The sequence below is a fragment of the Melanaphis sacchari genome, unplaced genomic scaffold (genome assembly GCF_002803265.2).
Source record: "Melanaphis sacchari strain LSU unplaced genomic scaffold, SCAv2.0 Contig1_pilon_pilon, whole genome shotgun sequence".
NCBI lineage: Eukaryota > Metazoa > Arthropoda > Insecta > Hemiptera > Aphididae > Melanaphis > Melanaphis sacchari.
The window spans coordinates 719,664-736,919 of record NW_020270976.1 but is presented as its reverse complement, the minus strand read 5'-3'; the positions used below and the strand labels follow the sequence as shown (position 1 = coordinate 736,919).

The 17,256-nt window shown below is 28.7% G+C and overlaps 1 protein-coding gene across 1 annotated transcript in view; it reads left to right on the top strand.

Moving 5' to 3' along the window:
- The first annotated feature begins 563 nt into the window (after positions 1-563).
- LOC112593203 (transcription factor Ken 1-like) overlaps positions 564-17,256 on the top strand; it is a 38,799-nt gene continuing 22,106 nt past the window's right edge. Inside the window, exon 1 of the mRNA XM_025337547.1 lies at positions 564-956. The gene's annotated coding sequence lies outside the window, so the exon portion shown is untranslated. The remainder of the gene's footprint in view (positions 957-17,256) is intronic.

The following is a 17,256-nucleotide window of genomic DNA, read 5'->3' as shown; positions in this document are numbered from 1 at the left end:
GGGTCTGAAAACAAGAACATTTTCTACCATAATTTCTCAAAACCAACAAACGAAACAACGTCCAACTTTATTGCTAACCGTAATGAGGATTACATCACCTATATGTCTATATATATATATATTATATATTATATATATACATGCACGACGCACTCACAGATGGGTCGTCATTTATTATTCTCTATCAATTCCAGTTTGACAATCCGTACTGTTGTAAACAACAGTCGATATACCTACGTTTTGTCACGTCGTCGACGTACGCTCGATTATGACTAACCTTCTGGTGGTTGGGGAGGGTGAATGATACACCGACCCGCCCACCTAGCTAGCGTCTCCGGTAACTGTTATACGCACGCCCGTCGGTTTAGAGTCGTTCGTTGACGGCGTAAAAGTTGAGTAGTGCTGCGTGACGGCGATGTTTCGTACCATTTGCACGCAAGCGGTGGCTGCGGCGGCGGTGGCGGCGGCCGTCGAAAGGAAAGGGGTCCACCACAGCGGTAGAAATGAACAGGCTGGAACCGGACCGCCGCCGAAGCCCGTCACCGTCATTCACGTCGATATATATATATATATACATATATAGTGTACCCTTTTGCCGTCCGCAAAGGAGTCGGGCGGATTTTCTAGCGTCTGGTACCTACACGGGAATGAGTGACAGTTTTAAAGGAAAAAACATAGGTATACTACTATGAGAAAAGGAAAAATCGCTCAGAAATCCTCGTCCTAGTTCGTCATCTGTATATCCATCGTATTACGATATATAATATTATACAGCATATTAAAGTACACGCAGACCGACCGATCGCTTGTCCGCCGCACTACTCGCGCGCGTGTTTATTGTGTTAACGCGAAAGTGAGAGTTTGGGTTCCTTCCGGTTTCGGCCGTCCGTAAGAGAACAAAATAAAATACTATGATTTACGCCAGTAGGATTCAATTTGGATTACCATCATGTACGGTAAGTGCAATGCGTGTTCTCATAATATTACTCTAAAACATTATTGCCACAGTAGACAACAATCGGTCGAACGACTTACACAATCTACGGCTAGTTTAAGTTCTTATACGCTTGCATATTTCTTACCTACTGATTTTATATGATTTTCTCCGCGAATATGATAGATTGTAAAAAAACGAATCCATGTGAAGGAGCAATCTATTAGTAAGATCAAAATTTAAAATATTGTTTTTTTTTTTTTTTTTGACACCGAATTTCCTGTTTAAAACGCATTCGTTTATTATACATAATAGAAGGACATTACAAGAAAAGACAAATGGTCTTACCTATATTTCAGGGAACAATAACGTGACTTTAATGGAAAGTTGTCTATATTATGCCTGTTGCAGTGCTAGACTAAATACATGATACTATTCAATTCTTCATTTAGATAATCTGCATGCAAATTAATATATGCTTTAATTCTAAATAATTCATTTAATTTCTTTTGAAAAATAATGAAGATAAACGAGAAATGTTGGTGAAGTTTATAACATTATTAATAACATTTATTATAAATAATATTTTACTATCAAAAGATTACAACGATAGTTTAGTTTATTAAACTCAATTTCTCTAAAATCAATATTTAAACAACATTACTGTGTGTATGGAATTCTCAATTAATATCGTACTAGGTATCTTTAATTTATTGGTAGGTACTCATAAAACGTTTAAAATGTAAACGGCCTTTAAATTTGATTCAAATATATAATATTATATCAAGCGTTACTGTTACGTATATGAATACATACCTAGATATATTTGCATGGTAACATATTTACGCCGATTATATTTTCTATATACTTTCGCGTGTCTAACACGGGGCATGTATAAATATATATATATATATGTACTAAATAGTTATACCCTTAGCTAATTATTAATTTGTCATTAAAAACGTCGAACTATTGACTGTAACATTCTTAACAAATCTCGCTATCGTTAGGTACGAACCGATAAGATTATAATATTTCGACCTCTCGACGGTTGGTCGGACGATATTTTATTCGGTGTGTGTAGGTGAGTCGACGTCGCCGTCCAGTGATTTCGAAAACGAAAGTGAATAGTATTTGAATACGGTCTGGCTATTCTATACCACTGCCGTCGCTGTAGTGAATAGAATACAGTCAGAACCTTTTTTAATCACATCGGTGGCCTTGTAATACATATACATTATGTTCTATAACGATTTTTGAAGTCAAACGAAATATATAGAGATCTATGTATACATATATAATATACCTATATATATTATGTATGATTTATAATGATATGTATGTGATTTACTTATGTCAAACGCTCTGATGATTATAATTTTGGGTATATATTATAGTTATGACGACAATGTTACGTTCGCGTAGGATAAAAACCTCGAGACCTTATAGGTTTTGGAAGTCCTTCGGGCTTAGGTCATCCTCAAGAACTTAACGGCACGTTAAACGTGTTTTAATGTCGAAACGATATTACTCCCAACGTGTCACCTTAAAAGCGCCTCTCGGCCTTAATGTGTGTTCTTGAGAAAACTTCGAACTATTTGGATGGTGCTATAACATTATGAGTTCGGAGTCGGTCTATACAAATGAATGCATAGAAAAAAATGAAACACGAAAATACTTTTTAACGGATTCAAGAAGAAACAAAATCATGATCACAAAAATTCGTTCATATTGCATACTATACTATTAAGAATTAATAACTTTTGAACTTTGTTATAGTGTCACAAGGATATAAATTTTGAATATAGTAATATAGTCATATTAAACTACGTTTATATTTTACGTACAGATTATGATACACGCGCGTATAGTCATAAAGCAAACATAGTTTGTGCAGTTTAAATACATCATTACGAATCAATTTAACTACACATTACAACATCGTAATAATATAATGTCTTGAATTTTAAGATTCTCGCGTCATCCAAAGTGATGCGATAAAATTCGGATAATATCCGACGGTCTGTCGCACAGACAACAACAAAAAACACGCGCCACTACTTCTACATAATGATATGTACACTATCTAATCACCCGTTGTGTTGACCTAATTCTAAATTCGATTGCAACATCGCGTGGTACAATGCCGCGGAAATAAAAACGTGTCTAAGAGGTGTATTCACATTTAAAATATGAAAAAAAAACATATAAACCACAATTATAATATAATATGTGTTCGTGGCTTTTATTCGTGAAAAAAAAACGCGCGTTTAAAAAGAGTAAAGACACATTATAGTTTTATTATTTATCATTTATCACACATGATAAAATACGTGCTATCGCTCGCATCAAATCTATTAATGGATCAAGTCCACGTGTTGGAGATACATATATTATATATCAGTTCATCAAGTATAGTTATGAATTTATGAGTTTTCACTTAAGCCATAATAATAAGTAGTTCTAATCTATAAATTATGGCCTCGATATAATAGACACTCATAAGAAGATAATTGTGATAATGTGACCCATAACTATTATTGACGTCAATTTTTTTTTTAATTGGTCTATATAGTTCAGAGAAATGCAAAGAAAAATTCCCTATCGATCAATATTATATATGTATACATAGTTTTACCGATTAAGTGCAAACAATTTTATACACAAATCCGTTCGTCTTGGTCTTCAATTTATGATCACCGTTGCATCATGAGTAGTTATATGAACGCTGTTTTCCTAAAATTGAATATATTAAAAATCATTTAAGGAAAATCATAGTGAAGGAAATATTTAAATAATCTTTTAAGAAATGAATATTGAAAAATTACCGCAGTCAAATTGGGTTTTCACACGCGATCCTTTTAACATTGACTGTAAAAACGGTGCCCTTTAAATGTATTTTCTATAAGACTATGTTGTTGTTTCTTTTTTACATACAATACGTAGTCTAAAATCGCCATTACATTTAACTCAATTATTTGGTTAAATAAAAGCATACTTAAGATTTGTGTATACACACTACACACTGTAAACGATATTTATAATCTATGGACCAAAACATTACTTACGCCAGATAAGTACTGAAAACCATCCCGAATTTTACACATAATTTTTACAAGGTTGATAAGTATATACTTAGTTGCTAAACTATCTTAGAATTTTTCCTGTGTATAGTTCTCCTGCTATGGTTTAATCTAGTCTTAGTATAGTTTAATCACATTCATGATTTGACGACTGATATGAATATCGCACTGGCACTATATACGTAAGACATATTATATTTTGTATGAATTGTGTTTTTGTGCAATACCTAATCAATCGCATAATGTTGTTAGTTGATGATCATGATTACTCGATCTGGTATCTACAGGCTTTGTGGTGGCGATGTCACTCGCATTACCGATTTAGTAAGGTCATATCAACACTTTGCAACTAGTTGCCCCGAATAGTTCGGGAAACTTTTTCCTATGACCAGTATTCAAGTGAGCTACAAGCACACTACATAATATGATAAAACATTTGGGTGGTGAACGAATATAAATGTCATCATATACAACTTTGTATAAAATACCGAATTTCAGTATTATTATTATTATTGTTATTATTATTATAGAACCTTTTCATCGAGCCTTACACAAATGATATTTGTTAAATTTAATCTATAGCACACATAATATTATAACATAAAATACATACTTTATAGTTATATTTATATTTTAAATTGACTTATTGGTGTTTGTTTGTTGGGTAGAGCATTCAAATTTTATTATAGTCTACTCTAAAACTAGATAGTCTAGATATATTATTTTAGGTTCGAGCACTAAACTAAATTTACTGATTCAATTATTCACGCATTGCTCTATTTACAACCGAAAGATCTGTCAAAATCGCATGGTTTGTTTCATCATCTAAATCTAATCTAACCTAGATATTTGACATTCGTTAAGTATACCTACACAAGTAATGTATGTTCCTTTAATCCTGTTAGAACCTGCATTACACAACGTTTATAGTATTATAAATAAATCGATAATATTTTATTGGAAATAGTTACGGCGGTTGTAACTTGTAAGTACATGATATGTTATACTTATAGATAGGAGCCGTGTGTACAGAAATTGGGATCCGGGCGAATTCACACCAATACCCCCACATCCTACCAATACATTGTATTTGATAGGTCTTGATAATATAATATATAGTCACCATAGTACAATAGTGTTGTGAGACATAGTCCCAGTTGTTTTCTTTCCTTTTTTTTTTTGTATAAATTCAAAATCGATGATGGACATTTTGTGGGAAATTGTATCACGATATTTTATTGTTATGAATTATATGATGCATATTATATTATACAAACACAGTGTGATTATCCATTCAATACGTAATAATATCCGATATTGAACTGATAATATGAAGATATACGCGTTAACCGATCGGTTCTTAAGTGCTTTCGGTGTCATAAATTATTATTTACGTGGTATATTGCATTGTTCGAAAAATGTATTTTTGAATCACATATCGCACTTATTCCATACATTGTCAATAATTATTTATCAAAACATTATTTTTTCTGACCTATAATATTTTATTTTAGGAATTAAAAGCTTTAAAAAAAAAGAATAAGTATTCCTATAGGTATTATACAATCATAAAATTAACAGTAAAAACTTAGTTTCAGTGGTTTCAAAGCATTTTTTTCTTTTTCGATATTAGTAAATCATTTCTAATTTTATCATACCTGAGATATATTAAATAATAATATTTACATTAAAAAAAAAATGTTTAAAAGCCATATATAACTTATAATATAAGTTTTGTACATAGGTCTTTGTTCATGTATATAATAATTATATTATACACGTGTGGAGCTGCAGTACTGCAATCTCTTGTTTTACAATAATTAATATCGTCAACAGTTAGGCATAGTCGTGTTGTCCATCAAGTACACCTAGTCTAAGTACACATAATATTACGTAAGTATAAGAATTCTGAATTTTTTCCCTATAACATTATAAACTTGTAAAATGGTTTTTTAATAGTCTTTCGTGATGTTATCGTTTAAACGTTTGATTTACGACCCTGGATACTTCTGCTGCAGTATGTATTGTGTTAAAATAGCGTTTTCGTAAAAAATCTAAGTACCCATAAAAGTGCCACGTTTTTAGAAATACGAAAGAAAAGTATTAGTGTGGTTGTTTAAACGAATGCGAAATGACCAATTAGTTTTAATTGTTATAGAAGCGCAAGAACACTCCGGTTTGAGCGCTTTATTCTTTTGTTTACCAATTGTGACTGAATGAATAATATTCAATGTATTGGCACGACAATCAAAATTTGAAATACCCAGTAGTGAATGTTACATTTGATTATATCTTAGTTGGTGGACAATTTATATTCTAAAAAATCTTAAATTAATTGGTTTGACATTTATGATATTTAAAAACTTAAAATTAATAAATAAAATTTAAAAATAATTTATATATTTACGTACATTTATTAAGAGTAAAAGTGACATTGTATTGTAAAAAACCAGCGTGTAAGGGAAAAATTAGAGTCACAGTGATGTTAAAAAACAAACGTTAATTTTCACAAATTTATAAATTCATTAAAAGAATTCATATTTAATTAAATAATTGCAAAGGAGTTTAAATATAAAATCAACAGGTTAGTGTGAGTATACAAGTACACTTGATGTATATAATATGTACGTAGTCAAAAATAAGGTAAAAAAACATCCCTTATTTAATAATTTTGTATACTATTATAAATGATCAATCAATGATAAAATATTCCTTATCATGTCGTTATATTATGTTAATTTATATAATATTTATGATGATATTTTATGTCATATTTTATGATATTTTATAAATCTGGATTTATTAATTTATTTGTTTACTTTTACTCGTAGTTGTGTTAATTGAACGTACTTTTAGTTAGAGAAATAATAATATTATTATTGTTTTTTTTTTTTTTTTTTTAGTAATTAATAAATAAAACCAAATATGATTTCAACACCTGTTACACTTAAAATCAATACAATTAATTATTAAGTATTTAAAATTCATATTAATGACATTGATTTGAGATCAAGTTATAGTGTGGAGGTCAAACAAGATTAGAAAAATACAATTTAGTTTTAGTTGATATATTAAATTGATATTCAGTAAATTGTCGTTCATGTTACTAACTATTCATAATTTATAGGCATTTATTTTTAAACTTATCTAAGCGATATTATTAGCATTATATTTTGTTCTGTAGTAAAAATATTATTATATTTTAATAAAAATATACACGCTTCTATTGAAATGTAAAATAGTATTAATAGTATCTATAGTCGTTCAAAAACAAAGTCGTTAGTTAATAATATACAATATATAATTAAACTATTAAAGTATATATAATATTATAAGTAAAAAAAAATGCTATGTATTCGAGCAATTTTAAAACCTATAATTATTCTCTTTATGTTTACATAAAATAGTTAAAATCTTATTATATTACATTTTATTTTCGATAAATGCCTAAAATACATAACTGTATAATAGTATATTGTAAAATTTCAACACCGCATAATTCGTGTGATATCTAACTTTTTGTAAATTTCTACAATATACTCAGTTCAAGTTAAAATACTAATAACGAATTGTACTTATCAAATTTAAAAAAAAAAATCCACAGTTACGATAATACGAAATCTGCAACTGCGATGATCGATTGGCGACGATGCTGTTGATATTATACTTCAATAGTTCCATACCTACTTACCTATACGGATTTGCTCATAATAATCAACTATGATACATTTATACCTACAGTGTTTATGTAATATGTGTATATTTATATATTCAATGAGTTATCTAGTTGTTACCAAGCCTTATTCCTTGGTTCAAATCTGTGGTCAGAATCAATAACAACAATAATAATCGACATATATAGAAATATGTGTTTGGCTAAGCGTGTAAGTATATAATATAATGTACGTATTCTATATATGCGTATTATACATGTATAGCAAAAGATAGTGGGACGTGGATGGAAATGGTGGCCTCGAACATCGTTGTAGGATGACAAGATCGCGTTGTTATTATTATTGCTCTCTCGCCATCACGCGGAGCCACGCTCGCCAAGGTCAACAAAACTTGCACAATTTTTTCTCCGCACAACTAAATTCGTACACATCCAGTCCAATACTCCATCAACTATACATACGAATATATATATATATATAACATCGTACTACACATCTTGTCTGTATTATTTCCCTTGAGTTTTCTTTATTTTCGCGTATATAGAGACGTATATCATATCAATATATATATTATATATGTAATAAAAACTAAATACAAATTAAAATTAATCATAGCTTACTGGTGTTGTAAATTTCAATAATCTATTGGTGTTTTGATGCAACGTATAAGCAATCATTAACGTTTATTACGATTTATTTTTACTGTAAGACGATAAGTTGAATTTTTTTACTTCACGATTAGTACTCGACTGTGTAATTAGGTAAGTATACCTATATTACGATAAAACATAGGAATATTTGATATTGTTATTTACGAAAAACAAAGTCTTTATGATGAACACACTCTAACGCCAGTTTTGGTTTTATTATCTATGCGTATGATAATATGTGTGTGAAATGTATGGCTCGTGTATAATAATATGTGGTTATTATTATTATTATTATTATTGTATATTTTGATATTTGCGCATTCTGCTGTGTAAATATCGTATTTGATAATCGGATTTCTACAATTATTACGTTATAATATGACTTTTTCATACGATTTAGAATGTAGCCGACAATAATATTATAATGATTGTGTATATTTTATTTGTCTACCTAAAATTATTTCCATAAAACATTTAAGCAATTAAATTTTATATAATATGTACCATTCATGTGTTCATCAAAGCATTTATGACTCATTCATATAATATCTTTTATTTTCAATTAATATAATATAGGTATCTATAATGTACTTAATAATGGCTTCGACAAGTGTTTATGGCTTATACATTTTTTTTTTATTAAATACTTACTAATGTTTCTGGATTGAATTTAATTTAGGAAGTATTATACCTTAGTCATGAACTTTAAACCAGATTTAAAATTAAATTTCGTAAATACTTGTATATTTTGTTTAAAAAAAAATACAGGTTACTTAAATCATAGTTTGAAATTGTTCACAATAACTGCCATTTATAGTTGTAGTTATTTCTAATAAAATTGAAGTTAAATCATTATACACACATCATATTATTACTTTAAAAATACAATGTTATTTTTAAAATTGTTTTGATTTTATTTTCTGTTATAATACAGCTAATTTTCATGATTAAGCTAATAATTTTCATTATTTTCTATGTTAAATTTACCTTTTTATCATATACGTTTATCCATACCATAAATATTATATAGGGTATTATATATATTATATGATTAAATTAGGCTTATTCATTTTTTTATCATTTCGTGTATATAGTATATTATATAATGCTGACATTTGACCCAAATTATTACTTAACTCGATACAGTAACTACTTTTGAGTAAAAAATTATTTTAGGTATTGTATACTTTTAACTGTACAGAACATTATTATTCACACGCCATATATATCTATGATTCAATATGAGATGCCGGCCTCACTAGTACTATCACCATATGCATGATTATACACGCGTATCTATAATTAATATATTTTTAAAACAAACATTTAATTGAATTTTACAGGTGTACGTTTATGTTTGTTGGTAAAATAAACGTATTATTTTTTTTTTTTTTGTGGGAGAAGGGTTGTAAACATATTGATTTATAATATTATATTGTAATACAAAATTGTTTCGTAATTTATAATTTATACAATATAGGGTAATACGTGATTATTATTTATAATATAAAAGTATAAATTAATAGATAAAATATGGAATGTGGCTGAAATCTAAAATACAAGAAAATTGCGTAAGGTAAATCAGAAAAAGACAATTATATTAAACTATATTATTTCATACACTTATGTATTCCTGTCCTGTCGTTTTTAACACTCCTCTTTTTATTCAAGGTCAAGGTCAGAAGCATTAGAAAATTTTTAGACAGTATAGGTATTCTATGTGTAAAAAAATTGGATTAAGAAAAAAACTTGCCATTAATATAATTTATATAGCTTTATCAATAAATACTAATGCCCACGCCTAATTATTTCACACATTTCTATAACTACATATAACATTTATATTAATATTATTTGTATTATCCACTTGAATGTCGTTTAACAATGCAATTTATCTATTTAGTATTGTTGACATCTCACAATGTTGTTATTATTATTATTATTATTATTATTATTGATCTACGAATATTTTGATTTAATATTATAATTTAGCGTTGAGTTGTTAAAATCTTTATAGATCAATTTAAGTTGTCTATCTTGACGAAGATTTTGTTTATTTATTTGTATTAATATGTTGTAACATGAAGCAAGCACCTCCCGTAAAAAAAAAAAAGAAAGAAAAGAAAAAAAAAACATAATCAAAAATGTAGGTATATAAAAACAACATTAAATTGTTTATATTATGTAGCCGGTAGGTACCTATTCAGATTTCCGATAACTATTTAAAATTCGATATCGCTGTAGAGAGAAATGTGATCAGTCAATAAACGCGGCCGCCCGCGTTACCCCCGCCGAGAAAAGAAAAGAAGAAAAAAAAATATTCGCCTACGTTCGAACATTTCTACCGTATAATATTATGTAGTAGTCTCGTCTTCTCGCAATTTCTCCTGTGCTGGTCGCCCCGCTGCCTCTACGCCGGAGATGTCGTAACAACCGTGCTTGTTGTTTCGTAACAGAGTCGCGTACGCACGCACATCGTACACTGCGATTATATAGTATGACGTACATAATAATAATATACGTATATTAAAAGCGACAGAAGATAAATAATATCGTTTTAAATTTATCGACATATTATAATATATGAAATACGTATAAATATATTATATACAAATACATATTATTTTCAAAACGATACGAGACGCGTACTACATAGGTATGATGTTACGTATTATTTATACGAATTTACACGAATCGGTAAAATTTGTTGAGATGAAAAATATTACGTTCGATCGATATAACAATAATAATAATTGATAGACTCCTCGCGATTGTAATATGAAAATTTTAAATATTTATTGTAAAAATCTGCGGTATACGGTTTCACGTTTGATCAATATCGCGCGAATCGATGTAAAATAAACACGGTTGTAAAAAAAAAAAAAAAAAAACTAAATTTCTGTAATACATACTGCCTACGTGCACGAGTATAAATAATATACTATAATAAAATAATATCATATTTATGAGCGTGTTTATAGCTATTATAATAGGCGCGCGCATGGCATGAATTCGCGCGAGTCAATCGATTCTTAATAAATTCGTACACACTTTCATCTCGCGTTTCGTATTCAATCATTATTGATTTGGTGTTATTATTATTCGCAATTCGTAAGTAGGGAGATAAGTAGCTGTGTAGAAGAATATTTTATGAGTATATTAAAAATATCGTTTGTCACTGTTCGTATTATTCACCAATGTCATCCGTGTCAAGAGTATATTATAACTAAAATATTATATGTGTATTCCGATCGACCTTGTAATAGATAGTATAATATTATTATTATTATTATTATTTATGGCTATGGCTTTATGACAACTATTTAGTGCCACTCGTATTAGGATTGGATTCGTATGAGAAACACACCTTTTGAGTGTAGATAATAATTTTTACAATATTATTATTGTTGTCTTGACTATATTTACGCATAATAAATTGATCGCGATTTTCGATGCTTGAGCGGCCGACCGCGTGCAGGGAATCCATAAATCCTGTTTTATCACAACCTATACCCTACTGAGACTTGGGTAACCAATTTATACATTTTGTTTGTGTGTTCATGTACCGTGTACGCGCTCCGTATACAATATTTTAGTTTTCGACTTCAAATCCGGTCTCGATTTTTTTTTTTTTTTTTTTTTTGTCGTCGAGAATTGTGTTTATAAACCATTATAAATAACAATAAAAATCGAAAAAAATGCGTTCTTACATTTCGCACCACTGGAGTACACGATTCGGACGAGAGATTGTTGATTCGGACCGCCGCGTATATGTTATATATCATATATATTATACCACATATCGTTTTTCACGTGTACATACGAAATCCGGTCAAGGATTTCAAAACCCTCTGTAGCCGTGGAGGCGGCGGCGTTAGCACTACAGTTTCGCCTATGAAAGTCTTTCGGAAAAAAAAAACGCGGCAACCATGCTGTACAATTTCTATGGCTTTGACGGTGCAGTCGACTCCGTGATTGAATGTTAATTTAATTATGTTTACGAACCTCTAAAACAGAGGCCAAATTTAGGATTTTGTCTACGTATACATGTTTGTGTGTGCATGCTCGTATTATGATATAATACTTACGATGATGTTATGAGTTCTTACTTATGAACAGTCTGCGCACTTTTTTAATTAGATAGTTTTAAGGGTTATTTTCATTGGTCACAGTACACAACGAACGTTTAAAGAATAATGTGCAAGTTATACCGAAAATCATCGAACTGAATGGACAGAGCCGTATAACACTTACCATAGTGCCATCGTAGATATAGTATCATGTCTTAATCATCTTATTCAAACTGAATATATAATATATTCAAGCCAAATCTACATGTCAAGGTAAATTTTAAATATATAGGTATGTATGAGATGAAAACATAAAAATCATAATACTTAATAAGATAAAAAAAAATTTGTAGATGAATATACCTAATATATCAATAATTAAACGTAGTGCTAAAAAATAATAAATAATAATATGCATTAAATTATTTATGCAATTATATATACTATTTTTTATTTTTATTGTTTCTATTATAATGAATTTTCCATCCAATTTTTGATCATTCTTATGCATAAATTTAAAATCATTGATACATTTAAAATATAATATATAATATTCGGAAAACAACATAATATAGGTGTAAATAAAATTTGTATTATAAGCATTTAACAACAATGATCAAATAGAATAAAATTATCGTTACCACATTGTGTTTTTAAAAAGATTTTAAATAAAAAAAAAAAAAAAAAAAAACTTTAAAAATTATTAATTATTATATTCGTGAATTTTAACAGTGGTTTATTTTGACAATACTTTATGACAATTGCTATAAAAAAAAATTAAATAAAAAAAATTAAAGAATTAATGTCGTTCAAAAAGCGACATATTGTTATACTATTGTTTTTTTCTGCAGTATTCTTTGTTCGTATATTTTTCTTAGTTATACATAAATATATATGATATAAAAAACAGATTATACATTTTATAAATAATGAATAATTAATGATATACATAGTATTTTTTTTACTATAACAATTTCATAATAATTTTTAATACATATTTTATACATGCCATCAAAATGCATTAAACATTATTTTTAATTTAAGCCGTACCGATTTGTGTAATATTTTATCCAAAAAAAAATATAGGTATATGTTTTAATCAAATTTTCGCTATCTATTGAGAAAATTCAAAAATAAAAGTTTCTTTAAATACCTATATATGTATAATAAATATAAAGTAAATTTTCAACAAAAATAAGAGTTTCTTTTACTTCGACACTGACGAGATGACCATGATGTTCAACGAGTATATTCCTATGTACATACGTACCTACGTACGAGTAAAATATAATATAGAATTGAGTGTTATTCGAAAAATAATTTACTGGCTACCGACATTTTAAATACCAATGTTTATTTAACGTATCTTTTGTATTTCTGTGTGATGGGTATTGCCGGTATTGGGCATGTTGCGTGCGTGAGTACACCACTGAAGTATTTACCTTTTACATACACATATACACACACATACACACACATATATATATTATATTGTTGAATAAGTATGATGTATATACATATAATATAATAACATAATAATGAAATCCAGTGATAGAACTCGACCTTTGTGAACGCCTGTCTAAAGATCCGTCTTGCCTACAAGGGAGGTCGTTCGGTAGACCTGACCCGGTTTTGAGGACGGTTGTTTTTTTTACATATATACTTACATAAAGGTATAGGTGGTGCGCATCTTACAACTCGTAAAGATTATTGATTTTCACTTTCAATGGCCTAAAAACAGTCTATTATGTTCAAACGAAATCTTCTTTTTCGAAATTCTTTTCACTTCCGAGTAGCCTGTGAGTGTATTATTATGTTTTGTCCATTATACAATACTTAATATGAGTAACGAAAATATTTATCGTTTCCGCCGTCTACCTAATCTTAAATCGGCAAACGAAAAAAAATAAATCCAAAATGACCTTTTTCCCGAACAGACGATATGTATTATTATTATTTTTATGATTATTACATTGTCGTTAGTCGTGTCCGTGACGTTAAACGTCTCCGAATTTGTGCGCGATTCGAGTGTATCTGTAAATAACATTTTATACGCGCTGTAGTATTTTATTATAATATAAAAATCGGTGAGACGCGATTCTATCGCATATAATATTATTCAACGAGTGTCGATGCCGTCGCCGAACGAAATTTTGTATCACTGTCTCAAAATGCATAATAGTATTATGTAGGTTAACCCATATCCGTTCTGGAAACGGGTAATAATATAATGATATATTATCATACGACGATAATTTCGCAACCGATTGCGTCTTATCGACCATAGATTCTACTTTCGTCGAACGCGGTTGATAAGTGCGTTCGTACGCTGTAATATTATATATATATACACATCGTATGAACATTCTACCTACTTACACATCTTAATGCAATAATTGATCGTCGTACACGGCTATTTCAGTACAATGAGCGAGTAAGTCAACAGCTGATAGCGCAAATATCTCCGAATACGCGTGCATCATGTATTATTATTTGTATTGGATATATGTATATGAAATGAATAGCGTTAATAGCGAATATTATTATAACTTTTTATCATTACCCATTATATTTTTTTACTATTTATGCCTAATTATATTATACGTGTTACATTTTAATATATTATACTATCTGTATTTTTCATAACTAGTTGTGATTGTTCTACATCCTTCAGATGTTTGGCCTAATTTTATTCGCACAAGGAACAACATAACCAATACCTATATCACGTTTAATATTTATACTAATCACATTTTTATTTAGGCATATTCTAATATAACCGTTATTGCAACTTTTTTACAAAATATGACGTGTTTTATACCGATGTAAAGAAAGAATGTAATTTTTCGTTTAACTTACACATAATAGATTAATATAATAGTGATAAGTTGAACTTTTATTCGATTCCTAAACCATATACTCCTCGATTCAATTTCACAGTTTGTGTATTATGTTATACATAAACACAAACTCTGTTTTTATTCAAAACAGAGTTTTAGAATCAAAATATTTTTGTTTTTTATGATTTATTCTTAAAAAATTACACTGTTATTATTATGACAGCTGTTAATACATTTTCTCAATTTATAGTGTACTTATTTTTTTATTTAGAATAAAAAATCGGAAGAATAATGGTTGAGTTGATAAACAAACATGTATTTTTTATAAAAGTTCCGTCAAAAATTATTGGGATTATTTGAATGCAAATTATTAGCGGTTTATTTATAATAATAAACGCAAAAACATTTAAAATAAAATTCTTACAAGTACGCAAAAATGATTTAATGTTATGACAACAGTCGACAGTTTATATGTAGTATGTACATACAGTAGGTATGTCCATTTTATAAAATATTTAAATAATATAATAATGATAATAATAATAATACGATTGAATATTATTGCCATGGTTATAACTTTAATAAACGCCATGGGTGTAATTAATATCTTTATATAGATGTTTTATTTATTATATCATTATTGGGTATAAATCGCTGGTTATAATGTTTTGCTTTACGTTTTATTCAATCTACTTTTTTTTGCTTTTACGTTCCCAACCGTACAATGTAATAATTTAATAACTATACTGTGCAATATAATACTGCAAAACAACTGGTGTATACTTTTATTCTTTCTATAAACGACACGATTCGACTTGACCTCACGGCTGCTGTGATTGATTTCGCAACTTATTTGGCACCGCAGCTATTACGGAATGTTTCGCGATTTTCAATGTTGTTTCGCGAAGAAAAAGAAAGTAATTACTCCGGTTTACCCGTTTGGGTTTCTCGATCAAACGATTAAAAATTATATATTATTATTGTTAATAATATTAATGAAAGGTCGCACGGAAGGATACTATGTATTCGATAATTTTTACTTTTTTCTTTTTTATATCATATGTTATGAACATAATTAATTCATCGAAATTACATAATACCTAATAGTAAATAACATATTATGAGTTAGATTAAGTATTTTTTTAGTGAGTACCGGTAATGTTAATGTTTAAATCACCACGTTCAATAATATACAACTTTTTTATTTAATTTTTACGAAAACTAGCAATAGTGAATTTAGTTTTGCTGGTTAACCGTTATAAATATAATACAAAATCAATTGCATGTTGAATGCGCTGTATACTACACATAACATATATAATATAATACGATTAGTTTTTTTTTTTATTATTTACTGCAGTTATTATGCAGTACTGCAAATAGCAACTATGAATACTGTTTTTGCTTTTGTTTTCAATATTACATGTGAATTATAATTATTTAGCAATATAACGCAGTGGCCTCGCAGCCAGCCCATTGTTTGCTTTCGCTTATTATTTTTCTTTCGATTTTCACTATCAAAAGTATTTCTATTATAATTTTATATTGGTGCATTTTATATAACATTTATGTTAACACTGTACTATTATTTGAAATACTTACAGTGTATTGGACATGATATTTGCAAAGGCTCTTTGAACGGCGTCGTAATTATTTTAATCATGACTATAAGACAGTTAATTAACACTCTGTTTTATTTCGACGTAAGCGCGTATTTTATGATATAATTTTAGGTTCTTGGGGCGTAATACGGTATCGGAAGAACACTGCAGTTTGAACTGCCATAATAAATTTTAATAATCGTTTATCTCAAAAATGCTTTCCATCTAAATATTAAATATTTTAATATAGTATAGTCTGGTATAAAATGCGTACTTATGTGGCTTTCGTTTCGAAACATTTATCATTCGGCACGCACTTCTGTATTTGTACTCATGTCTTAATCAATATTATTTTTCCTGACATACATCACTTAGAAAATTCGAAAACATATACTCATAGATAA